The 25604-nt window shown below is 41.6% G+C and overlaps 1 protein-coding gene across 1 annotated transcript in view; it reads right to left on the bottom strand.

Moving 5' to 3' along the window:
* Nucleotides 1-25604, bottom strand: part of abhd6a (abhydrolase domain containing 6, acylglycerol lipase a) — a 120997-nt gene that overhangs the window by 94406 nt on the left and 987 nt on the right. The gene's annotated exons all lie outside the window — the stretch shown is intronic.

Below are 25604 nucleotides of genomic sequence, written 5' to 3'. Positions count from 1 at the left end.
CCTAGTCTCAAAATCCATCATGTCTCTCTCCTCGGTGAATACCGATGCAAAGTACTCATTAAGAATCTCACCCATTTTCTCTGACTCACTGCATAACTTCTCTCCTTTCTCCTTGATTGGGCCAACCCTTTCTCTAGTTACCCTCTTGCTCCTTATATACAAATAAAAAGCTTTGGGATTTTCCTTAAGCTCGTTTGCTATAGATATTTCATGACCCATTTCAGCACCCTTAATTTCTCCTTTCAGATTGGTCCTACTTTTCCAATATTTTTCCAAAGCTTTGTCTGTTTTCAGTTGCCTAGGCCTTATATACACTTCCTTTTCCTCTTAGATAGTTTCACAATTTCACCTGTCATCCATGGTTCTCTAATCTTGACATTTCTATCCCTCATTTTCACAGGAACATGTCTGTCCTGCACTCTAATCAACCTCTCTTTAAAAACCTCTCACATATTGAATGTGGATTTACCTTCAAACAGCTGTTCCCAATCCATATTTCCCAGCTCCTGCCTAATTTTGCTATACTTGGCCTTCCCCCAATTTATCACTCTTCCTTTAGGACCACCCTCGTCTTTGTCCATAAGTAATTGTGTTCACTATTCCCAAAATAATCCCCTATTAAAACTTCAACTGACTGGCTGGGCTTATTCCCCAACACCAGTCCAGTATGGCCCCTTCCTGAGTTGGACTATTTACATACTGTTGTAGAAAACCCTCCTGGATGCTCCTTGCAAATTCTGCTCCATCTAGACCTTTAACACTAAATGAATCCCAGTCAATGTTGGGAAAATTAAAATCTCCCACCACAACTACCCTGTTGCACCTACGTCTTTCCACAATCTGTTTACATATTTGTACCTTTAACTCATACTCGCTGTGGGAAGGCCTGTAGTACAGCCCCAACATTGTTACAGCATCCTTCCTATTTCTGAGCTCTGTCCATATTGCCTCACTGCTTGAGTTCTCCATCATGCCTCCTTCAGCACAATTGCGATATCCTCTCTTGATCAACAAATCAGTTGAAGAATTCCAACAGACTGAAAACCAGAAAATTTAGACAACTGAATTATATTTTAAGGGTGATTGTAATAAAAATTGTGTCAGACATGTGGAATTGTTTTGGAAACTGAAGCATCATGAACAATACTTTTATCATGTTTAAATTTTTAAATCATGGAATTAGGAAATAAAACCTCATGTTTATAACATAAGTCTCTCCACAGATGACAAATTTCTCCAACATTTTCTGTGTTTTGTTTTAGATTTCAGCATTCAGTATTTTGATTTTATATAAAATTATGTTTACAGGGCCTGACAATTTTCATCAGTAATCATGGCTTGAAATAGTATTATTTCTATTAAAGAATGGATGGAAAGAACTCACATGGCATCTTCCACATTTTCAAGACTTCACAACCAATGCATTATTTTAAAGTATTGCTATTAATGTTATAGAGGGAAATATAGCAACCAGCTTAATACTGTAAAGTTCCACAAAGAACAATGAAATAAATTATTAAATCATTTCTATTTGGTTCAGATTTCTAAAAGATGAAATTGAATTCATATGATAACTTTTACAACCAGGGGAGATCCTAAACCAATTTACAATCAGTAAAGTACTTTTTAAACCATAGTCACTGTTGGAATGCCAAACAACACAGCAGACAGTGTTTGTACAGCAAACTCCCAACAACACTGTGATCATCTGCTGATGTTGAATGAGAAATAAATATTCATTACAACACCAGGGATAACCATTACTCTACTCCAAAATGCTCTAGTTGGAACTTTTACATACACCTGACAAAGTGGAGAGCGTCTCGGCTTAACATCCCTTTAGTACTGTCCTGGAATATTAAAGTAGGTTTCAGTTGTCAAGTCTCTGAAAAGTCTTCTGACTCAGATAAGAATGTTACCAACTGAGCCACAGTGGACACACTTGATCACGGCATAATGTTTGGGAACTCCTGTTTGACCTTCTCTGAAAAGTGTTTTCACTCATTTAGTACCATTTTAGAATCCATCAGTTTTAATTTTAAAATAACCAGCAGCACAGCTTTACACTTTAAAAGCTTAGTTTATTACACAATTATTGCTGAAAGTTATTTAGGTAAAAAGCAATATAGTTACTTGATAAGGTGCAGATGCACAGATTTAAAATAACTAAGGAGGAAAGATTCTAAATGAGAGAGATAAATCTTCGAGTAAAAAATGAGGTCTGCAGATGCTGGAGATCACAGCTGCAAAGATTTCTCCAGCTTCCTCATTTCCCCTCCCCCCACCTTGTCTCAGTCGGTTCCCTCAACTCAGCACCCCCCTCCTAACCTGCAATCCTCTTCCTGACCTCTCCGCCCCCACCCCACTCCGGCCTATCACCCTCACCTTGACCTCCTTCCACCTATCCCACCTCCATCGCCCCTCCCCCTAGTCCCTCCTCCCTACCTTTTATCTCAGCCTGCTTGGCTCTCTCTCTCTTATTCCTGATGAAGGGCTTATGCTCGAAACGTCGAATTCTCTATTCCTGAGATGCTGCCTAACCTGCTGTGCTTTGACCAGCAACACATTTGCAAATGAGAGAGATAAACCAACTTTAGCTAACCAAGGAACTTAAGAGGATATTAAGTTGAAAGAAAAACTATATAAGGAGGCCACAATCAGTGATAGCTCTGCAGACTGAGATAAATTCGGAATCAAGAAAAGAAGGATGAAAAATTAATAAAGATAGATAATAAATTATGAAACTAGGAAGGAAAATAAACATTGACAACAAGAGCTTCTTTCATGTATAAAAAGGAAGAGAGAGGTCAAAGTAAATACAGAAAAATGAATCTGGGGAGACTGTTTTGAGAAACAAGAAAATGGCAGAAAAGTTAAACATGTGTTTTGCATCAGTTTTTATGGAGTATACTTCAAATATCTTATTAATATTAAAGACTACAGAAGGGTAATTAAGTAAGCACCATCACCATCACTTGAGAAGTAGTATTCGACAAACTAATGGAGCCAAAGGCAGATAGTCCCTGGCTCTAATGGCTTGCATCCTAGGATCCTTAAAGAGTAAGTTACAGAGATAAAGGATGCATTCATTGTAATACTTCAAGAATCTTTGGATTCTGGAGAAGTTGAAGAGTATTGTACAACTGCCAATGCAACAGTTCTATTCAAAAAGGGCGGGGGGAGGGGGAGGAGGAGGCAAAAAGCATATAACTATACACTGATTAGCCTAATATCCATCATTGGAAAAATATTGGAATCAATTATTAAGACATAGAAGCAGAACATTTAGGAAATCATAATTTAACCAAGCAGAATCAGCATAGCTTCATGAAAATGAAGTTGTAGCAGATTAGTTTATTAACATTTTTAAGCAAGTCTCAACCAGACCGAATAGAGGGGAACCAGTAGATGTGTGTATTTGGGCTTCCAGAAGGCCTTCAACAAAAGTACCTCACAAAAGGTTAAGACATAAGATGAGTCCACCATGTGTTGGATGTAGTATATTACCATGGATAGAGAATTAGCTAATGGGCAGGAAACAGCGAGTGAGGATAAGGGGCTCTTTCTCAGATTGATGACCTGTGATCAGTAAGGTTTCGCAGGGATCATTGATGGGACCAGAACTGTTTAAAATATATATTAATGACTTGGAGGAAGGAAGGGAATTTGCTATAATCAAATTTGCAGATGGCAGTTTGTGAGGAAAACAGAAATCTGGGATGGCTGGATTATCTTATATGCAAAGGCTAAACAAGTTGGACCTACTTTAGCACTACTAACCAGAATACAAGAAAATGTTACCAGGCTTCTTTAATGAACTCAAAATAATGTGTTTACCATAATTGCAATCCTATTCTTCAAACAATTGGCAAACACTGAATAACATCTCAACTTTAATCTGGAATTTGCACTGTATCTCCTTATTCCCAACACAGACATACACATACTTCACCAAAATATGATGTTCTCTGCGGAGACAATATAAAGGTATAAGAGAAAAAGATACTCATGTGGGTCAAAGGTCTGAACACCAAGGGTCTGAAAATCAAGTGAATGCAGGAGGTTGAGACGTGACCTGATAGAAGTTTTACTAAATCATGAGGGGCATAGATAAGGTAAATAGCAAGGGTCCTCTTCCTAGGGTGTGGGAGTTCAAAACTAATGGGCATATTTTTAAGGCAGGAAGAGTGCATTTTAAAAAGGACATGGGTGCAACCGCATTACAGATAGAGAGTGGTTCTTGTGCGGAATGAATTGCCAGAGGAAACTATGAACTCAGGTACAATTAAAGCATTCAAATGACATTTGGATAAGTACGTGAATAGGACAAGTTTGGAGGGATGTTTAGGGATTAGTTTAGTTTGGGAACATGGTCCAAAGGATCTGTTTCCATGCTGATGACTCTATGACTCTATACTCACTGGGGGTTTCGAAGAACAAGAGGTGATATCATTGAAACAAAAAGGATTCTTAAGAGGCTTGACAGGATAAAACCCAATCACCTCTGGGCCGCCCGAACCAACCAACCCAATCACCTCTGGGCCGCCCGAACCAACCAACCCAATCACCTCTGGGCCGCCCGAACCAACCAACCCAATCACCTCTGGGCCGCCCGAACCAACCAACCCAATCACCTCTGGGCCGCCCGAACCAACCAACCCAATCACCTCTGGGCCGCCCGAACCAACCAACCCAATCACCTCTGGGCCGCCCGAACCAACCAACCCAATCACCTCTGGGCCGCCCGAACCAACCAACCCAATCACCTCTGGGCCGCCCGAACCAACCAACCCAATCACCTCTGGGCCGCCCGAACCAACCAACCCAATCACCTCTGGGCCGCCCGAACCAACCAACCCAATCACCTCTGGGCCGCCCGAACCAACCAACCCAATCACCTCTGGGCCGCCCGAACCAACCAACCCAATCACCCCGTGGCTCAACACTTTAACTCCCCCTCCCACTCCACCGAGGACATGCAGGTCCTTGGACTCCTCCACCGGCAGAACACAACTACACGACGGCTGGAGGAGGAGCGCCTCATCTTCCGCCTGGGAACCCTCCAACCACAAGGTATGAATTCAGATTTCTCCAGCTTCCTCATTTCCCCTCCCCCCACCTTGTCTCAGTCGGTTCCCTCAACTCAGCACCGCCCTCCTAACCTGCAATCCTCTTCCTGACCTCTCCGCCCCCACCCCACTCCGGCCTATCACCCTCACCTTGACCTCCTTCCACCTATCCCACCTCCATCGCCCCTCCCCCTAGTCCCTCCTCCCTACCTTTTATCTTAGCCGGCTTGGCTCTCTCTCTCTTATTCCTGATACCTTATTCCTGATGAAGGGCTTATGCTCGAAACGTCGAATTCTCTATTCCTGAGATGCTGCCTAACCTGCTGTGCTTTGACCAGCAACACATTTGCAGAGAGGATGTTTACCTCATGGAAGAGTCTAGGACCAGAGGGCATAGTCTCAGAATAAAGGGGCACCAATTTAAGACTGAGATGAAGAGGAATTTCTTCTCTCAGAGGGTTATAAGTCTTTGAAACTCCTTGCACTGCCCAGGGAGATAGTGAGGAAAGAGATTGATCTGAGACGGGTATAGCTGAAAACAGAAGTGAGTCAAACAGTCAGGGCAGGCAGGGACAAGGTAGGACTAATAAATTAAACTGCATTTATTTCAATTCAAAGGGCCTAACAGGGAAGGCAAATGGACTCAGGGCATGGTTAGGAACATGGGACTGGGATATCATAGCAATTACGGAAACATGACTCAGGGATGGGCAGGACTGGCAGCTTAATGTTCCAGGATACAAATGCTACAGGAAGGTAGAAAGGGAGGCAAGACAGGAGGGGGAGTGGCATTTTTGATAAGGGATAGCATTACAGGTGTGGTGAGAGAGGATATTCCTGGAAATATAGGGAAGTTATTGGGTAGAACTGAGAAATAAAAAAGGGATGATTATCTTATTGGGATTGTATTATAGACCCCCCAATAGTCAGGGGGAAATTGAGAAACAAACTTGTAAGGAGATCTCAGCTATCTGTAAGAATAATAGGGTGGTTATGGTAGGAGATTTCAACTTTCCAAACATCAACTGGGACTGCCATAGTGTTAAAGGTTTAGATGGAGAGGAATTTCTTAAGTGTGTACAAGACAATTTTCTGATTCAGTATGTGGATGTACCTACCAGAGAAGGTGCAAAAGGGGTTGTAATATAAAAAAGGGTTATCTCAAGAGGGTTGGAATATAAAAGCACCGTTGTGCTACTGAGACTTTATAAAGCTCCGGTTAGGCCCTATTTGGAGTACTGTGTCCAGTTTTGGTCCCCACACCTCAGGAAGGACATATTGGCACTGGAACGTGTCCAGCGGAGATTCACACGGATGATCCCTGGAATAGTTGGTCTAACATATGAGGAACGGCTGAGGATCCTGGGATTGTATTCATTGGAGTTTAGAAGATTAAGGGGAGACTTAATAGAAACTTACAAGATAATACATGGCTTGGAAAGGGTGGACGCTAGGAAATTGTTTCCGTTAGGCAAGGAGACTAGGATCCGTGGACACAGCCTTAAAATTAGAGGGGGTCAATTCAGAACAGAAATGCGGAGACATTTCTTCAGCCAGAGAGTTGTGGGCCTGTGGAATTCATTGCCACGGAGTGTAGTGGAGGCCGGGACGCTAAATGTCTTCAAGGCAGAGATTGATAGATTCTTGATGTCACAAGGAATTAAGGGCTATGGAGAGAATGCTGGTAGCGGAGTTGAAATGCCCATCAGCCATGATTGAATGGCAGAGTGGACTCGATGGGCCGAATGGCCTTACTTCCACTCCTATGTCTTATGGTCTTATAAAACTTGACCTACTCTTGGGAAATAAGGCATGGCAGGTGACTGAGGTGTCAGTGGGGGAGCACTTTGGGGTCAGTGACCATAATTCTATTCGTTTTAAAATCGTGATGGGAAAGGATAGACCAGATCTAAAAGTTCAGGCAGCATCCGAGGAGCAGTAAAATCGACGTTTTGGGCAAAAGCCCTGATTCCTGATGAAATTGTCGATTTTACTGCTCCTCAGATGCTGCCTGAACTGCTGTGCTTTTCCAGCACCACTCTAATCTTGACTCTGATTTCCAGCATCTGCAGTCATTGTTTTTACCCAGATCTAAAAGTTGAAGTTCTAAATTGGAGAAAGGCCAATTTTGACGGTATTAGACAAGAAATTTCGAAAGCTGATTAGAGGCAGATGTTCGCAGGTAAAGGGACGGTTGGAAAATGGGAAGCCTTCAGAAATGAGATAACAAGAATCCAGAGAAAGTATATTCCTGTCAGGGTGAAAGGGAAGGCTAGTAGATATAGGGAAAGCTGGATGACTAAAGAAATTGAAGGTTTGGTTCAGGAAAAGAAGGAAACATATTTCAGGTATAGACAGGATAGATCGAGTGAATCCTTAGAAGAGTATAAAGAAAGTAGGAGTATAGTTAAGAGGAACATCAGGAGGGCAAAATGTGGGCATGAGATAGCTTTGGCAAATAGAATTAAGGAGAATCCAAAGGGTTTTTACAAATATATTAAGGACAAAAGGGTAACTAGGGAGAGAATAGGGCCCCTCAAAGATCAGCAAGGTGGCCTTTGTGCAGAGCCACAGAAAATGGGGGAGATACTAAATGAATATTTTGCATCAGTATTTACTGTGGGAAAGGATATGGAAGATATAGACTGTAGGTGACATCTTGTAAAATGTCCAGATTACAGAAGAGGAAGTACTGGATGTCTTGAAATGGTCAAAGGTGAATAAATCCTCAGGACCTGATCAAGTATACCCAAGAACTCTGTGGGATGTTAGAGAAGTGATTGCTGGGCCTCTTGCTGAGGTATTAGTATCATTGATAGTCACAGGAGAGGTGCCAGAAGACTGGAGGTTGGCAAACATGGTGCCTCTGTTTAAGAAGGACGGTAAAGACAAGCCAGGGAACTATAGACCGATGAGCCTGACCTCGGTGTTGGGCAAGTTGTTGGAGGGAATCCTTAGGGACAGGATGTACATGTATTTGGAAAGACAAGGACTGATTCGGGATAGTCAACATGGCTTTGTGCGTGGGAAATCATGTCTCACAAATTTGATTGAGTCTTTTTGAAGAAGTAACAAAGAAGATTGATGAGGGCAGAGCAGTAGATGTGATCTATATGGACTTCAGTAAGGCATTCGACAAGGTTCCCCATGGGAGACTGATTAGCAAGGTTAGATCTCATGGAATACAGGGAGAACTGGCCATTTGGATACAGAACTGGCTCAAAGGTAGAAGACAAAGGGTAGTGGTGTAGGGTTGTTTTTCAGACTGGAGGCCTGTGACCAGTGGAGTGCCACAAGGATCAGTGCTGGGCCCTCTACTTTTTGTTATTTACATAAATGATTTGGATGCAAGCATAAGAGGTACAATTAGTAAGTTTTGCAGATGACACCTAAATTGGAGGTGTAGTGGACAGCGAAGAGAGTTACCTCAGATTGCAACAGGATCTGGACCAGATGGGCCAATGGGCTGAGAAGTGGCAGATGGAGTTTAATCGGCAGATAAATGCAATGTGCTGCATTTTGGGAAAGCAAATCTTAGCAGGACTTATACACTTAATGGCAAGGTCCTAGAGAGTGTTGCTGAACAAAGAGACCTTGGAGTGCAGGTTCATAGCTCCTTGAAAGTGAAGTAGCAGTTAGATAGGATAGAGAAGAAGGCATTTGGTATGCTTTCCTTTATTGGTCAGAGTATTGAGTACAAGAGTTGGGAGGTCATGTTGCGGCTGTACAGGACATTGGTTAGGCCACTGTTGGAATATTGTATGCAATTCTGGTCTCCTTCCTATCGGAAAGATGTTGTGAAACTTGAAAGGGTTCAGAAAAGATTTACAAGGATGTTGCCAGGGTTGGAGGAGCTGAGCTACAGAGAGAGGCTGAACATGCTGGGGCTGTTTTCCCTGGAGCATTGAAGGCTGAGGGGTGACCTTATAGAGGTTTACAAAATTATGAGGGGCATGGATAGTATAAGTAGACAAAGTCTTTTCCCTGGGTTCGTGAAGTCCAGAACTAGAGGGCATAGGTTTAGGGTGAGAGGGGAAAGATATAAAAGAGACCTAAGGGACAACATTTTCACGCAGAGGGTGGTACGTGTATGGAATGAGCTGCCAGAGGAAGTGGTGGAGGCTGGTACAATTGCAACATTTAAGAGGCATTTGGATGGGTATATGAATAGGAAGGGTTTGGAGGGATATGGTGCTGGCGGGTGGGACTAGATTGGGTTGGGATATCTGTTCCAAAGGGTCTGTTTCCATGCTGTACATCTCTATGACTCTATGATCCTTGTGGCACATTGTTGGTCTCAGGCCTCCAGTCTGAAAAGCAAACCTCCACCGTCATGCTCTGTCTTCTACCTTTGAGCTACCTTTCTGTATCAAAATGGCTAGTTCTCCCTGTAGTTGATATGATCTAATCTTAGCTAGCCAGTCTACCTCGTCGGATGCCTTACTGAAGTCCATATAGATCACCTCCATCACTCTGCCCTCATCAGTCCTCTTCATTACTCCTTTAAAAACCTCAATCAAGTTAGTGGGACATGATTTCCTACACACAAAGCCATGTTGACTATCCCTAATCACTCTTTGCCTTTCCAAATTCGTGTAAATCCTGTCCCTCAGGATTCCCTCCAACAATTTGCCCACTACTGATGTCAGGATCATCGGTTTTTAGTTCCTTGGCTTTTCCTTACCACCTTTCTTAAATAGTAGCACCGCTTTCGCCAACCTCCAGTTTTCCAACACTTCACCTATGACTATCAATGATGCAAATATCTCAACAATGTGCCCAGAAATCACTTCCCTAGCTTTCCACAGCGTTCTAGAGTACACCTGAACAGACCTCAGGGATTTATCCACTTTTATATGTCTTAAGCCCTCCAGCTCCTCCTCCTCCTCCTCCTGTGTAATATGGACATTTTTCAAGATGTTCATTATTTATTTCCCCACATTCTATATCTGCCATGTCTTTCTCCACAGTTAACACTGATGCAAAATACATGTTTAGTATCTCACTCATTTCCTACAGTTCCACACATAGGCAGCCTTGCTGATCTTTAAGGAGCCCTATTCTTTCTCTAGTTACCCTTTTGTCCTTAATATATTTGTAAAATGCCTTTGGATTCTCCTTAACCCTCTTTGCCAAAGGTATCTTATGTCCCCTTTGTTCCCTCCTGATTTTCCTCTTAAGTATACTCCTACTGCATTTATAGTCTTCTAGGGAATCACTCAATCTCTGCTGTCTATACCTGACACATGCTTCCTTGTTTTTCTTAATCAAAACCTCAATTTCTCTCATCATTCAGCATTTCCTACAACTACTAGCCTTGCCTTTCACCCTGACAAAAACATACTGTCTCTGGACTCTCATTATCTCACTTTTGAAGGCTTCCCATTTTCCAGCCGTCCCTTGACTGCATACATCCGTACCCATTCAACTTTTGAAAGTTCTTGCCTAATACCATTCAAATTGGCTGTCTTCCAATTTAGAACTTTAATTTTTAGATCTGGTCCATTCTTTTCCATCACTATTTTAAATCTAATAGAATTATGGTCATTAGTTCCCAAAGTGCTCCCCCACTGACACCTCAATCACCTGCCCTGCCTTATTTCCCAAGCGAAGGTCAGATTTTGCACCTTCTCTAGTAGGTACATCCACATACTGACTCAGAAAAGTTTCTTGTACACACTTAAACAAATTCCTCTCCATCCAAACCCTCAACACTATAGCAATCCCAGTCTATATTTGGAAAGTTAAAATCCTCTACCATAACCATCCTATTATTCTGACAGAAACTGAAATCTCCATACAAATTTGTTTCTCAATTTTCCCACTGACTATTGGGGGATCTATAGTACAATCCCAAAAAGGTGATCATCCCTTTTTTATTTCTCAATTCCACCAAATAACTAGATATACTCCCAGGAATATCCTCCCTCAGCGCAGCTGTAATTTTATACCTAGTCAAAAATGCCACTCGCCCCTCCTCCTTTTTATCCTTCCTATAACATCTATACCATGGACAATAAGCTGCCAGTCCTGTCCTTCCCTGAGCCATGTCTCTGTAAGTACTATGATATCCCAGTCTCGTGTTCCTAATCATGCTATAAGTTCAACTACCTGTTAGGCCTCTTGTATTGAAATAGATGCATTATTAATCAACAGTCCTACTGCTTTGTTCTTGCCTACTTGGACTATTTGACTTGCTCTTTTTCCCAGCTGGACTATTTTCAGACTGGTCTCTTTCCTGGATGTAAGTTTGATTGCTGAGCTAGAAGGTTCGTTTTCAGAGGTTTCATCACCATGCTTGGTAACATCATCAGTGAGTCTCCAGTGAAGCACTGCTATTACTCACCCACTTTCTATTTATGTGTTTCAATTTCCTTGGGTTGGTCACATAATTTTCTGGGGTGATAGCATTTCCTGTTCTTTTTCTCAGAGGGTGGTAAATAGGGTCTAAGACCTTGTACAGACAACAAGCAAACTAATGTAATTTACAAAATACCTTGCAAGAACTGTAACAAACACTACCAGGATACCTGAACATCAACCAGCCACAAAAAAACATGGCCAACTCTCACTAGTATCCTTACATACAGATAAGTAAGGACACCACTTCGACTAGGACAACACATCCATCCTAGGACAAGCCAAGCAGAGAAACACACGAGAATTACAAGAAGCATGGAATTCCAACCGGACCTCTATCAACAAACATAGAATTAGACCCTATTTACCACCCTCTGAGAAAAAGAACAAGAAATGACATCACCACAGGTAATGGCATCATCACAGGAAATGATGTCAACAACCCAAGGAAACCTAAACACATAAATAGAAAGCAGGTCACTAATAGCAGAGGCTCACTCATGATGATGCCTAGTATGGTGATGAAATGATTGAAAACAAACCTTCCAGCTCAGTGGGCAAACTTACAGTCAGAACCTCAACCTGAGCTACAAATCTTCGCAAAACTCAGTGATCCCTTTCCTAACTAGCTCCATGGGTGTCTCCTTCCCTCACCCCACCTGACTAGTTTAAATCCTCCCAAGCAGCTCTAGCAAAGCTCCCTGCCAGTATATTAGTCCCCTTCCAATTCAGGTGCAATCTATCCTTCTTATTAGGTCACTTGTACCCCAGAAGAGATTCCAATGATCCAAAAATGGGAACCTTTCTTCCTGGCACCAATTCCTCGGCCACACATTCATCTGCTTAATCCTCCTATTCATACCCTCACTAGCTCATGACACCAGGAATAATCCAGAATTACTACCCTCGAGGACTCTTTTTAAAATTCCTGCCTAGCTTCCTATATTGTCTCCTCAGAATCTCATCCTTTTCTCTTCCTATGCTACTTCCAATGTGTACGATGACCTCCAGCTGGTGCCTCTCTCCTTTGAGAACATTCTGCACCCACTCTGAAATATCTTTGATCCTGGCTCCAGGGAAGCAACACACCATTCTGATTTCTTGCTGTTGGCTGCAGAAACTTCTGCCCGTGCTTTTGACTAGACAACCCCTATCAGAATCCATTATTTGGAACCTGACAGACACCTTGTTACATTAGAGCCATTCTCTGTACCAGGAACCTGGCTGTCAGTGCTACATTGCCCTGAGAATCCATTACCCCCTACATTTTCCAAAACAGCATACTTGGTTGAGACATGGATAGCCACAGGAGACCTCTGCATGACCTGTCTCCCTATCTTATCTTTCCTGGAGTTAACTCATGCACTTGACCGTAGCTATGTTTTTCTCCCTACAATTGCCAGCTATCACACCCCTAACTCCCGTAAGTTCCTCATTGCCTCTAACTACTGCTCCAAGCAATCCATGCAATACAGTAGGATTTGCAAACAAACACTCTTCCTGTCGGCATAAACATCAGTAACATGGACACTCTCCCTAACTTCCCACATCCAACAGAAAGAGAACATCACTTTATTAAAGGCCATTTTTGCACCTTAACAATCTACAGACCCAGAAAATAGCCCGAAACGTTGATTCTCCTGCTCCTTGAATGCTGCCTGACCTGCTGCACTTTTCCAGCAACACATTTTCAGCTCTGATACTCCAGCATCTGCAGACCTCACTTTCTCCCAGAAAATAGTATTGTCTTACTGCTCTAAAACCACTGCTCCACAACCTTAGTACCAATGTTTTATTTTGTAAAATTTAATCAAGAGACAGATCTCAATAAAACATAAAATCAGAAAGGAACTCACTCTGCTCACTATAGTAGCTTTCCAAAATAAACAGTAAGGTTACGCTTTAAGAAGCCACTTAGTTGTTGCCCTGCAGTGACCTCTCGCACACAGAATTCTGCAAGGTTAGCTGTGAATTTTGCTGTTTGTTTATTTTTCTTAGATGAACTCAGATGTCCAGAGATATTTGAAAATCAAACAGCAGAGGCAGTAGCTGTGCAGATTCACTGCTGTGTCAGTGTTGGTTTCTTTCCACGTTTGAACCATTTCCAATGTGGTCACTGCCTTTGTCTGTCTTCCTCCCTTTTAAAAGTGTTGTTGTTTTGAACCCGTTTCTCTCCCAAAGTTAAAAAATAATACATCGGCCTATAAAACAGTAATTACTGCTCCTAGAACTTGAGCAAAACTAGAGGGCGCAGATTTAAGGTGAGAGGGGAAAGATTTAACAGAGACCTAAGGCACATCATTTTCACACAGAGGGTGGTATGTGTAAGGAATGAGCTGCCAGAGGAAATGGTGGAGGCTAGTAGAATTAAAACATTTAAAAGTCATCTGGATGGGTATATAAATAGTCAGGGTTTCGAGGGATATGGGCCAAATGCTGGCAAATAGGACTAGATTGGGTTGGGATATCTGGTCAGCATGGACGAATTGGACTGAAGGGTCTATTTCCATGCTATACATCTCTATAGCTCCCAATGACTCTCTATCAGCCCCAACACTGAGAATAACTCCAAAAGGGAGCAGTTCTTACATCCACAAATTTTTTTCCCATCCTCCATCTTGGCTTACTCAGAATTTTAGTTTGGAAGGGTCTCATTCTCAAATTATTCTATGAGTTATGAAGAATCACTCACATCTCCATGGGAACTGTTGATAATAAATTCCTGTTTACCCTTGAAACATTCATTGAATTTCAAGGGTTGACCATGATTTCTCCTTGAGATAATGACAGCTTATCCCAATACCAGCTGAATCTACTTCTTGGAACCATTTTGTAAGACTTTTGTCCATTTTAAAGTCAAATTAGCTTTCTTTACAAAACATATACTTTCATTACATATTTGTGATATAGAATAATTAATGGTACCTAATAATTTAATGCCACCTCTGACAATGCAACATTTCCTCTATACTGCAATGCTGTGTTAGCCTAAATTATGTAGTTTAAGCCACAGAAAAGCATTTGAATTTACAGCTTTCTGACACAAAATTCAGAGCCATGTTAAGATTCATTGTGAGTCCTCAGATCATTCAATTTCTGCTTTTTCCCCATTATGGAGCCAGACTGTCTCGACAATCGCATGATCAAACAGCAGATAGTCCCTGCATTTTCATTATTGTGAAATAATGTTGATGTCTGCATTATTAACTGATAAACAGCTATGTGATAAGTACTGACAACAATAGAATAATACTCCTACATTAGAGCTAAAGTGAAGATGAAAGAGGTATTTTCTCCAATGCGCCAACGACACCAGGTTATAGTCCAACAGGTCTATTTGAAATCACAAGCTTTTGGAGCGCTGTTCCTTCATCAGGTAGAGTGATTTTGTCCATCCCACTCCAATATCAGCATCTCCTCTACACCAAGAAAGTGTGACACAGGAGCACTCGCAATAAGTTTTATTGAAATTTGACTAATGGACGTATCACTAAACTTTGCATTTCATTAAATCTTTTGATTATTGACTTAATTTCATCCTTGTTATCTTGAGACCATTTTGTCTTCTCCTGTGTTAAGTTCAGATCTGGTATTTGTTTAGTTCAGAGTGAGTAAGTCAATATTATTAAAGTGATGAATCAATGAGTACAAAAGCCATGCTGAAAATGATGTGTAATTACAGCACAAAACTTAGTGCAAGTATTTTCTAAGTCTTTTTTTGCAGGAAGAGAAACAGGTTGCAAAATAAATTTTTGTTCTGCTTAATGCTTTTTCAATTAAAACGTATTCAGTATACCACTCAGCTATTAGGAAACATCTTCAAAAGTCCCTCTGAAAGAATTATGCTAATCTGAGACACATGATTTGGTGTAAGGAAGTTACAGACAAGATCTTGTTTCTCCACATCAATGTGGCAGCAAATTTCATGACTCTATTTGGTCACAATTGGTCAATAAACTAAAAAGAACCAATACAGTGCAGAAGTATACGATGGAAATTTATTTTTGCAGCTTCAACTCAAAGGGAATTTTTTTTAATTGTTTCTGTATTTTGACTTTCAATTATTAGAAATTTTCAGTTATCACAATTTTGATTTGACCACAGTCTACCTCTGAATGAATGGGAAGGTCAAGGTTTGTATATATCTTTAAAGTTGTGTCAATTTTCAAAAAAATGTCTCTCTCTGGCAGCTACTTTGAGGATGTACCTACACTGTAAGGTTTACCCAGTAAAGTTTCACTTCAGTACAACAGGAAAATGTGACACAGAGAGAATTGGTGGCTTGGTGGCACGGTGGCACAGTGGTTAGCACTGCTGCCTCACAGCGCCTGTAGACCCGAGTTCAATTCCCGACTCAGGCGACTGACTGTGTGGAGTTTGCACGTTCTCCCCGTGTCTGCGTGGGTTTCCTCCGGGTGCTCCGGTTTCCTCCCACAGTCCAAAGATGTGCGGGTCAGGTGAATTGGCCAAGCTAAATTGCCCGTAGTGTTAGGTAAGGGGTAAATGTAGGGGTATGGGTGGGTTGCGCTTCGGCGGGTCGGTGTAGACTTGTTGGGCCGAAGGGCTTGTTTCCACACTGTAAGTCTAATCTAAAATGGCGATAATTTAATGTTGAGAGTCAGTTAACAAACAAGTCACCTGAAGTTTTCAACTTCATCCCAACCTTTCAAACAGTCAATCACACTATGTAAGTCATGCAGTATCTTGCATGTGCTGGGTCAACATAGCTGAGAAGCAAAATGAGCCAATATTCGTCCTGTACTGAAAAGTACATGTGTTTTTCTGCTAAAAATCATACAACTGTTTTTTTCAAGTTATTTAGTTACAATAGTGTTTTAATGAGTCCAAAGTATTTGGTGTTAAAGGAGCACAAGATGTACGATTGGGCCTGTATTCTTTGGAGTTTAGAACAATGAGGGGTGATCTCATAGAAATGTACAAAATTATTGAAGGGATAGGCAAAGTCAATGAAAAAAGATGTTTCCTCTGGTTGTGTGGTCTAGAACCATGGACCAGTCTCAGAGTAAAAGTTAAGTCATGTAAAATGGAGAAAAAATGGAATTTCTTCACTCAAAGGGTTGAAAATTCTTGGGATTCTCTACACAACAGGGCTGTGGACTCTGAGTCATCGAATATGTTCAAAACAAAGATTGATAGGTTTCTAAATACTAATGACATCAAGGGATAGGCAAAGAGCTGGAATATTGCATCAAAGTAATTGGTCTGTCATGATCTAGAATGGCTGAGCAGATTGAAGGAGATGAATAGCCTACTGCTACATAGGATGGAATGTTTAAAGTAAATGTGGTGCCATTCAAGGGGACTGCCTCATACTGGATGGTGTTGAGCTTCTTGAGTTGAAGCTGTTCTCATCCAGACAAGTGGACAGTATCCATTATACTCCTGATTTGAGTGTTATTGTTATCGGACAGACTTTGGGGAGATGAGAGGAGAGTCAATTTCCACAGAATCCCAGTCTCTTACTCGTTCTTGCAGCTAGAGTAATTATATGTCTGTTCCTGTTCAGTTTCTGGTCAATGGTAACACCTAGAGTGTTGACAATGGATGTTTCAATGATGATCATGCCATTGAATCATGGATCATGAATAGGATCTGAAGTGAGAATGTCCATTTGCCAGTTTACTAGATCACAGGCAAGCTCTACTATGGAGCAAGAGAAAGTGAGGACTGAAGATGCTGGAGATCAGATTCAAAAAGTGTGGTGCTGGAAAAGCACAGCCAGTCAGGCAGCAGCCGAGGAGCAGGAGAGTCGACATTTCAAGCATAAGCTCTTCATCAGGAATGTCGTCATGTGCTTTTCCAGTGCCACACCTTTTGACTTTACTATGAAATGCTTAGACAACAACTTTGAGTTTTCAACCAATTCAATTCACTCTAGGTGATAGCAAGAAATGCCCAGAGGCATTGATACTGCAAAGGCTGAGTCCTGATAACATTCAGCAATAGTGCTGCTCTGGAACTCACACCACCCTTGTCAAGCAGTTCCAATAGAGCGAAACCCTGGTTCCACCTGACAGAGTGGAAAATTGTCAGTCTATGCCCTTTACACAAAATGCAGGGCAAATCCAACCTGGTCGATTACTGTGCCATCAGTCTATTCTCAACCATCAGCAAAGTGATGGAGGGTATCAGCAACCACGTTATCAAGCAGCACCTACTCAGCAATAACCTGGTCTGTGATGCCCAGTCTGGGCTCTGCCAGGATCATTCAGCTCCTGTGATCATCACAACCTTGGACAAAAGAGCTGAATTCCAGAGGTGAGGTGAGAGTGACAGTCCTTGACATCAAAACTGCATCTGACTAAATCTGGAATCAAGGATCCTTGACAAAATTGGAAACAAGGGGATTCTGGGGAAAAAAGTAGCACATAAGAAGACAGTTGTGATTGTTGGAGGTCAGTCATCTCAGCTCCTGGATTCCTCAGGGTTGTATCCTAGGCCCATTGGTCCTGGAGCTGAGATGACCAATGGGCCTAGGATAGAACCCTGAGGAATCCAGGAGCTGAGATGACTGACCTCCAACAACCACAGCCATCTTCCTACTTGTCAGCCAGTGGAGAGTTTGCCTCAAACCCCATTGATTCCAGTTTTACTAGGGCATCTTGATGTGAAGGGCTGTCACCCTCACCTCACCTCTGGAATTCAGCTCCTCTGTCCATGTTTGAATCAATGTTGTAATGGAGTCAGGAGCTGAGTGATCTTGGCAGAACCCAAACTGGCCATCAGTGAGTTTACCAAGGCTAATCCTTGATCTCTAACCTGTAAGTTTGTCCCTACGTGAACGCAGCCCAAATCCATCATACTTTTGTTGGCAGAGCAAGGAAATCAAAATTTCAACTATATATTTTACATTTGGTTCAACATACTGCAAATCGCCTAAGAGGTGATTTTTTGACATGTAATAAATCGAACATGTGAAACTTCCTCGGGGCAGATTAATTCTCTTTTAGTGGATAATTCAGCAGAATACTGGTGAATTTTTGGATTCCTGAATTGTCCATAATACAGTCAATCAAAGGTGTCTTAAGTAAATATACATGAATAACCAAAGGTTAGACAGAAAATAAAAGCCAACCACAGTCACATTTAGTATGTTATTGTTAGTATGATAAAGGGAAGTGGCATGGAACTGAGATTGAGCTCAAACTTCCTCTTTACTGAGAGTTTACACAAGTCCACACCATTCATCTTTGCAATGTGTCTTAGCCTATTTCAAATTGCAGATTGCAGACAGATGTCTTTGTTGACTGCTGGGTGTGGATATTGATGGTATCCAGATGGTATGGCAGTAGGGAAGATCTTGCCACTGGAATTTTTCCAGGCAGTTGTAGGTGGGATTGGTGGCAGACAGGCTGGGATATTAGTATAAAAGACATGGGTTAGTAACTGAATGCCTTCCTGTTTTGCTCTGGATTTCCCAGGAGAGAGTTGTCAGTAAGGTTGGGAATGCAGCCAATTTGGAAAATTAAGGCAAGAGCTGTTTTATACATACATTGACTCTTTCCAAAAGTGACTCAGGCCACAGTTTAAGGAAGGTGAATGCACACTGGGCAGTCATTGATGGTTCTGTTGCCCATTATTGCAGTATTATAAAGACAGAAGCTGCCAATCATTAGTGTGAGGCCTAAATGATTACCAACTTGTAAATCCTTCCAACTCACATCAATGGCACATGGCATGAGGATGAGAAATTCCTGGTCAGCCATATGATGACTGAGGCTTTCTCCACCACTTTCCCTGAGTGATCTAAAACACAGTACCTCATTCCCTGAATGAACTGAAACACAGTACATCATTAGACTTTTAACCCTGTGTCCTTACATGAGTACAAAAAGCTCTTCATAAAGTTGGACCCACAGCAGCTGGAACAGCAAGAACCCAGGAGCAGCAGATCCAGCAACCAGCACAGGGATCAGCACCGATACTCCGCAGGAGGAATAGCTAAGGAAAAGCACCCAGACAAAAGTGCTACCCTGAGTACAGGCTGTGTACAGGATCTACAGGCCAAGGATCAACCTCCTTGAATATGTCAGAGCAGGCTGCAACTGTCATGTTAGGAGCATTAATATGTGCTCCTGATGGATGAAGGCTGAATGATCTTAGGAGTAAAAATGCAGCTCCTTTTCCCACTAACAACTGCTACATCACCAGTGCATCATCCAGAGGCTCGCTGAAGATGTTACCTAGTATGGTGACAAAATGTCTGAAAATGAATCAGCGAGCAAACCTACACCCAGAACCTCAACCTGAACTACAAATCTTCTCAAAATTGCTGTGGTATTGAAGATGATCTTGAACTATGGTGGGGGGAGGGGAAATGAGGAAGCTGGAGAAATCTGCATTCATCCCTTGTGGTTGGAGGGTTCCTAGGCGGAAGATGAGGCGCCCTTCCTCCAGGTGTTGTGTTACCATGGTCTGGCAATGGAGGAGGCCAAGGACCTAAATGTCCTTGGCAGAGTGGGAGGGGGAACACCTCTGGGACACCCGCACCAACCAATCCAACCGCCCGTGGCCGAACACTTTAATTCCCCCTCCCACTCCGCCAAGGACATGCAGATCCTTGGCCTCCTCCATCGCCAGACCATGGCAACACGACGCCTGGAGGAAGAATGCCTCATCTTCCGCCTAGGAACCCTCCAACCACAAGGGATGAATGCAGATTTCTCCAGCTTCCTCATTTCCCTTCCGCCCACCTTATCTCAGTCCCAACCCTCGGACTCAGCACTACCTTCTTGACCTGAAATCTTCTTCCCAACCTCTCCGCCCCCACCCCCTCTCTGGCCTATCACCCTCACCTTAACCATCTTCCACCTATCGCATTCCCAACACCCCTCCCCAAGTCCCTCCTCCCTACCTTTTATCTTAGCCTGCTTGGCACACCTTCCTAATTCCTGAAGAAGGGCTCATGCCCGAAACGTCGATTCTCCTGCTCCTTGGATGCTGCCTGACCTGCTGCGCTTTTCCAGAAACACATTTTTCAGCTTAAGAACAAGGACTGCAGGCACCTAGATGATTGGCAGGTGCAGTCATCCTGTAGATTGTAACACAGCTGCCACTCTGCTATGGTAAGGGATGGAGTGAATATTTAAGATTGTGCATGAATTGCTGATCAAGCAGGCTGTTTTGTCCTGGAAGTTGTTGAACATCTTAATATTGTTAGAATTGCACTCACTCAGGCAGGTGAAGAATATTCCACAACTCTCCTGACTTGTACCTTGTAGATGGTAGACAGACTTTGCTGCTTGACATCACTGGAGATTACCCTTTCCTTAACTTTGTTGATGTTTTAGTGTAGTCTGATGAGGCAGGAATGGGCTGGATTGATTAGTTGTGGGAAGAACATGATGAAGAGTCACTGAACTCAAAACACCAAGTTATTACCTGGTGTTGTGCGATTTTTAACTTTGTACATCCCAGTCCAACACCGCCACCTCCAAATCATGAACTCAAAACGTTAACTCTACTTTCTCTCCATGATGCTAACAGACCTGCTAAGTTTTGCCAGCAATTTGGTTTTGTTTCATATCATTCACATTTTGTTTGTAGAGGCATCACATAAATTTAGGCAAAATGTTTGGAATTTAACTTTAAATCTCCCATAGAGGAAGATTGGTGGACCTCAATCTCTCTGAACAAAAAAACACCTGATTTTCCAGCTGAATTGTATTGATTGAACAGTCGCAGATCACACAATCTGGACCCATCTTGGAGTTCAAAAGTAAACCTGGTTAAACAGATCACCTTGTGGATAATTCTAACAATTATTTCTCCTCAATCCCCAATTTCATTGTTAACAGAAAGGAACGCGATGGCTAGTATAATTTCAATCCCTCCAATAGGTGTCAGAGTATTTGAGTGTAAGAGTTGGTCCTTTTTCAGGTGGATTCTTGCTGAGATGAGAACTGAAGTGCCACTGTTATATGGGGCTTTCCTCCCTCGGGGTATTTGGTCCTGATAAAACAATACTTATGTTGGCTCCTGTAAGTTAAGAATGGGATAGGGGTAATATGACACTGAAAGGTTTAGCAGATGTTTGTTAAGCTTCCGACATACATAACCCTTACAGTCACAGGCACGTCAGTGTCTGGACTAATATTAAGCTATTTGATTATAAAGAGTAGCATGCTGAAATACAATTACTGACTGCAGCAGCCACAGTAGCAGCAGACAAAGAAAAGTCAGCACTCCAAAGGCAAAACTTCATTCAGAAGCTGTTAAGAAGCACTAGGGCAAGTCTGTGCACTAGGAAAAGATAAAATGCCAGCTATAGTTTGAAAATACAATAGCTTTAGCGATGAAAGCTCTGTAAGGAGCAAGCAAAAGCTCAAGGGAGATAAGAATAAATTTATTAAAAATGACTCAAATATTAGAAACAGGAAGTAAAGCAGTTAAGGTTGGAGTTCCCATCTTTCATAATAAATATTGCCGCCCTTGCCATTAGACTCCGTGAGGAGCAGTTGCCAGGATCAGTGAAAGGGTCAGGAAGAAAATTTATTCTATGGCTTCAGAATCAACATGTCACAGAATTTAGTAAAGCTGGAAATGAGCAAATTTAAAGAAATCTAATGCAAGAGTTCAACAGAAGCAGATTCCAAAGGGCCAGCATTCAGTAATTGAACTTTCTGTAGCCAGGGCAACGCAAAGAGGAAGAGGCAGTGTGTCTCCAAGAGCCCACGTCACATGACCTAATCTTGATAGTACATGGAAGGAAGTCATATGGATAGAGGTCACCTCCTTCCATTTCTTTTACCCATCCCCACACCTCAGGCTCTGTCAACGCATGGACTACTTTCAGCACAGCTAATCCATTTCCTCTATTCATTGTCCCCATCGCCACTTGTTCTTCTTCACTGACTTACTTTCAACCATTCCCCCATCTGCTTAACTTTCTTTCTCTCTCTCTCTCCAACTATCCACTCACTCCTTTCCCCCATTCCCTCCATCATTAACATAAATACTGCCTTTTCCTAACTACTATCTGAAGAAGGATTACTGCTTTTGAAACATTAATTCTGTTTCTTTCTCCATGGATATTGCCAAACTTGCTGAGTATCTCGAATACTTTCTGTTTTTTCATTAAAGATTGATTTGTTTGATAGTTTTGGAGAGGGTAATAGCTCAAAAGAGGATGTTGGTGGGACAGTTTACAGGAGAACACCAGGGAAGAATTACACACAGATGTTGAGTGCATTTGTTTGTCTGACAGCCTCCTGTTAACTGTTAAGGGCCATGCAGGAGTTGACTCCAAGTTGGCAGAGTGTAAGGCATAGAAGATTTCCTCTCCACACTCTCTGTCCCATCTCCTTGTTGTGCTGGAGACTCAGAGTCACTGGCAGAGCCTGAGCCAGCCTTTCTGCAGCAAGGCTGCCTATTCCTGCACCATCCATGTGAAGATGCAGCCACATTCTCTGGCAAGGCCAGGGATTCACTAAAGTACAGCCAAGGTCACTCACGTGGACTTCTAGCCAAAACCAAAAATTGCTGGAGAAACTCAGCAGGTCTGGCAGTAGCTATTGGAAGAAAACAGAGTTAACATTTTAAGTCCAGTGACTCTTCTTCACAATTCTGTGACTATTTATCTTTACTTTCATTGATTGATTCAATACCTGAAACTTTAATGTCAAAGGAAAACAAAACTTTAAATGAGCCATTGCACACTGTTTTAAAATATTTGCAGACGTCATCTGACTGACAAGAGTCCAAGTTTTTAAAATCCTCTGATGTGGATTAACAAACGACAAGGTCAGGCAGTTCCCCTGTAGAATTTCACAATTATCTTCATCTAAATTACCTGGAAAAACAATTAAAGGGTAATAAGCAACAGCTTTGTCTGCAGTAATTTCCAGGAAGAACAAAAATCTGTAAAAATCCATAATGCAAAAGGGTGTTGACGATTCTCCAGTACTCACTGGAATGTAAAGAATGAGAGGAGTCCTTATTAAAAACATACAAAATTCTTAGTGGATTTAACAGGGTGAATGTGGAAGGATTGTTTCCCATTGCAAGGGTCTTGTGCTCTTGTACAATCTCAGTGCATAATCTCAGAATAAAGAGTCACATACTTAAAACAGAGATGAGTAGGAATTTCCTCTCTCAGGGAATGCAAATTTGTGAAATTCTTTACCACAGAGACTACTGAATTTGGTCATTGAGTATATTCAAGGCCAAGATAGACAGATTTTTAATTAAGGGAATGAAGGGTAATGGGGAAAAGGCAGGGCAATGGAATTCAGGATTATCAGATCTGTCAAGATCTGATTGATGGCCTCAATGGCCTTCTTCTGCTCCTATGGTCTTATAATCTGTTCTAATGATGTTCAAAAACCTTGATGTTTTTGGGACGCTAAACCTCCTTTTTAAACATGGATTATGCAAGATACCATATGATTGAAATACCTCTTTGTGATAACCTAATTATAGCCTGTCTCTTAGAGAAGGAAGTTACATTCCTGCAGGCTGGAATAGTAACAGTTTGCTCTCACAACAGATTTCATCAATCTTGGGCCCTACTTCTGTTACAAATTGAAGTATTTCACAGAGAAAGAGAATGTAAAAATATAGGGAACTTCAAGTACTTGGGAACTACTCCGGAAAAGAAAAGAGATTATCTCCAGAAGAGCACCCAGCTGATATGGGCTGCAATCCCTTCCGAATTTCAAGATGACCAAGGAAACCTTAAAAAGTATAATTCTTCTTTATATTGTTTTTCTCGTTTCACCTCCCACCTCATACCTTGTGCAGCATGCTACTGTGGTTTGCAGGGATGGGTTTTGGCTTTTTGAAAGGTTTTGTAGCATTATTGTAAACTCACTCAAGTAAATTAACTCCTCAATTTTGTTACCATAAGAGACCAGTTTGGTTTATTTTCTCAAATAGTTTTACTTATGATCAAGTATATATTGAATTCTACAAAGAGCAAAGAAACAAAATATAGTATTGCACAGGCACAGGCCCTTTGGCCCACACACGATGAACTAAAATCCTTTAGTCTCTACATAGTCTGTAACCCTCTATTCCCTGTCTATTCATGTATCTGTCAAGATGCCACTTAAACTTGGCTACTGTATCTGCTTCTGCCATCTCCCCGGGCACTTCCCACCCTCTGTCGAAAAGGACATCTTTTAAATAAAAGTCAAGTTTTGTTATAACCAGTCTCAGGAGTGAAAAGAGAGAAAGTTACTCAATCCTGCAGACTTGGTCATGAAAAGTTTAACAACAAAAATGATTAAAAGAAACAGAACAATTCACAACATTAAAAACAGCTTGTAGAAAAAGAATTCACTAAAATGGTTAAATGCTTACACTATCAAAGACAAAACTACAGATGTTAAGCAGTCACTGGTTAATAAACTTCCAGACATTTACACTAACTTTCACACAGGAATCCAAGAAAGAACCCCACATTAGAGCATGCTGCATCCATTTGTAACTCTCATTTGTATCCTAACACAACGAGGGGAGTTTTGGTGTATGTTAGGAGGTCCTAGTTGTGGACTTTGATTTTTGAGTTCTCTGTCTCACTTGTAGTTGTTAATAGCTTCTGCAAGTTCTCTAGACTTTTCCTTTGATGTGATACTCACTACCATTACCTTCATTCCCCTTACAGATAAGCTTCATTTTAACTTTATTGGTTTATCATTCATTTTATTCAATTTAGCATGGATAATGCCATTCCCCAGGCACGGTTGCTTGTTACCCTATTTCTGATGTTTTAACTCAATTAACAACTTATCTGATTGTTTGATGCTCTTTCCATGAAACAGTGTTCAGACAGCCTTCTAGTCCATTGAATTCATCAAAACATGAGTGCACAAGTTGGTAAGGCTACTTGATTTATCAAATTGAACACAGCACTCTCAATGCAAAGCGAAGGAGAGGTACACGTTCATTTCCAGGACTTTGGTGAAAAAGTGAAAAACAGATTACATTCAGTAATGGCAAAATATAACACAAATTCAGATTTTTATATTAATCTAATAGAGATTAATGCTACTCTGATTCCCAGAATTTTTAACCATTGTGTGACACTCCTTGTTACATCAGAAACAACATTAACATTAAAGGGAGTGAAGATCTTATTAGTACATGTGGGCACATGTTGCAGGTAATTGGAGGCCAGTCGCATCCTGTTTAAAGATCACTAAATTGTTGCCA

The sequence above is a fragment of the Hemiscyllium ocellatum genome, chromosome 14 (assembly GCF_020745735.1).
Source record: "Hemiscyllium ocellatum isolate sHemOce1 chromosome 14, sHemOce1.pat.X.cur, whole genome shotgun sequence".
NCBI lineage: Eukaryota > Metazoa > Chordata > Chondrichthyes > Orectolobiformes > Hemiscylliidae > Hemiscyllium > Hemiscyllium ocellatum.
Note: the sequence above shows the minus strand (reverse complement) of the source record. Positions and strands in the feature narration are given on the sequence as shown.